The sequence below is a fragment of the Carlito syrichta genome, unplaced genomic scaffold, assembly GCF_000164805.1.
Source record: "Carlito syrichta isolate Samal-C Ts95f unplaced genomic scaffold, Tarsius_syrichta-2.0.1 Scaffold99398, whole genome shotgun sequence".
Lineage (NCBI taxonomy): Eukaryota > Metazoa > Chordata > Mammalia > Primates > Tarsiidae > Carlito > Carlito syrichta.
In genome coordinates this window covers 284,712-286,478 of record NW_007043494.1, presented here as the reverse complement: position 1 = coordinate 286,478, position 1,767 = coordinate 284,712, and positions in this window count along the sequence as shown.

The following is a 1,767-nucleotide window of genomic DNA, read 5'->3' as shown; positions in this document are numbered from 1 at the left end:
GTACACACCAACTTAAAAGCCTGCCGGTCTCCTGCTGCTCTTAGGAGCCAAACCGCAGCCCTTACCTGTCGCTCCGCCTCCTACCCCGTGGCCTCGCCCCTTCCGCCGGAAGCTGGAACTTCTCAGACCCTGGAGACCAGGTCTGTGGACAGGCTCTCCTCCCCACTTCTCTGCCTGGTTCCCGCCGCTGCCCGCCCTTCAAGTTCTAAGTCAGCCCTCCAACCAAGGCTCTCCTGATCACTGGGACCAGGTTACACACTATGGGCCGTGGCCTCACGACATAAAGCAGAGCGCTCCATCAGGGCACTTGCTGCACTTTTGTGTCACATCAGTGTCTTCGATGAGGCAGCTCAATGAAGCAAAAGCCACCGTATTTTGTCACCACCACCGAATGCCTAGTGGTTGGCATGATGCCAGGCAGAGTCCCCTGCTTGCTGAGTAAGTTCAGCAGCTTCAGTGTCTCCCTGGCACGCGCACACAGTACATAAAAGAAAGCGAATGCATCCAGAGAAGGAATAATGCACTGAAAGCTGCCTTGCCAGGGGCCGGGGACAGACTGCTCGTCTCTCACTGCCTACCACTCAGAGCGCTGGATGGTGTGTGGGCCTGATGAGGCTTCAGAGTGGCTCGTTAACACGGGGACACAGTCGCAATGCAGGTTCAGGGTGGGCACCAGGAGTCGAGGCTGCCAGGCAGATTTCCTCTCCTCGCAAGCAGCGCCTCCTCTCGAGCTGCACAACAAACACGACGTAAGCAGACTTTACTCAAGGATGCTAGAGTCAGGTCTTCACGGAACTCCGTCTAATGCACACAGAACACTCACCAGTCCCAGTGCTTCTGCAGAATTCAAGATGGGAAAAGGCACAAAACGAGCCTTGTTGACAGTCTGCTTTTCCTAGGACTCCACCCCCACCCCCCAGTTAACTCCATAAAAGGGATAGATCAAGGGCAACCCTGACCCTCTGAAATTAACTAATCAAACTTGAGTGCTGACTGGGAAATCCAGTGGGTGCAAGATCCAGAAGCTTAAAGATCAAGTCAAAGCTCTGAATGCAGTGCTGACCTGATCTCCATTCCAACTACAGACTATTGAAAATTAACAACCCAAGTTCCCGTCTTTTTCTGTTGACTTGGGCCTCATGCTGTCCCCCAGCTGGAGTGCAGTGGCATGACCACAGTTCATCACAGCCTTAACCTGGGGCTCAGGCGATCCTCCGCCTCAGCCTCCTCAATAGCTGGGACACCAGGCATGCGGCACCATGCCCAACTAACTTTTTAAAACATTTTTGTAGCGACATGGTCGTACTACATTGCCCAGGCTGGTCCTGAACTGCTGGGCTCAAGCCATCCTTCTGCCTCGGCCTCCCAAGGTTCTAGGATGACCCCTGTGCCTGGCCCTTCATAAATGAGCAGCTATGAAGCGACCGCTCAACTGCCTTCTCTGTCGATGACCTGTCAAGTGGGCACCTCAGCTAGGAACCCTCCAAACAGGCCTCGTCCTTGGACCTCCTGCCAACAGTCTCCCACACTACAGAGCTGCATTGCAGCCAACTGACTAAGAGAGTATTTGTTTTCATATCAAGATACATTAACTGGAAAGATCCTTCCATATGATTTAGGAATACTGGGATCTGGAAAGAAAACTGCCCTAATCAAGGTAATTAGTGGTATTTTACCTTTACTGAAGTTTTAAAAAAGAAGCTTCACCTGGCTACTCAGAAGGCTGAGGAGGAAGGATCGCCGGAGCCCAGCAGGTCGAGGCTGCGG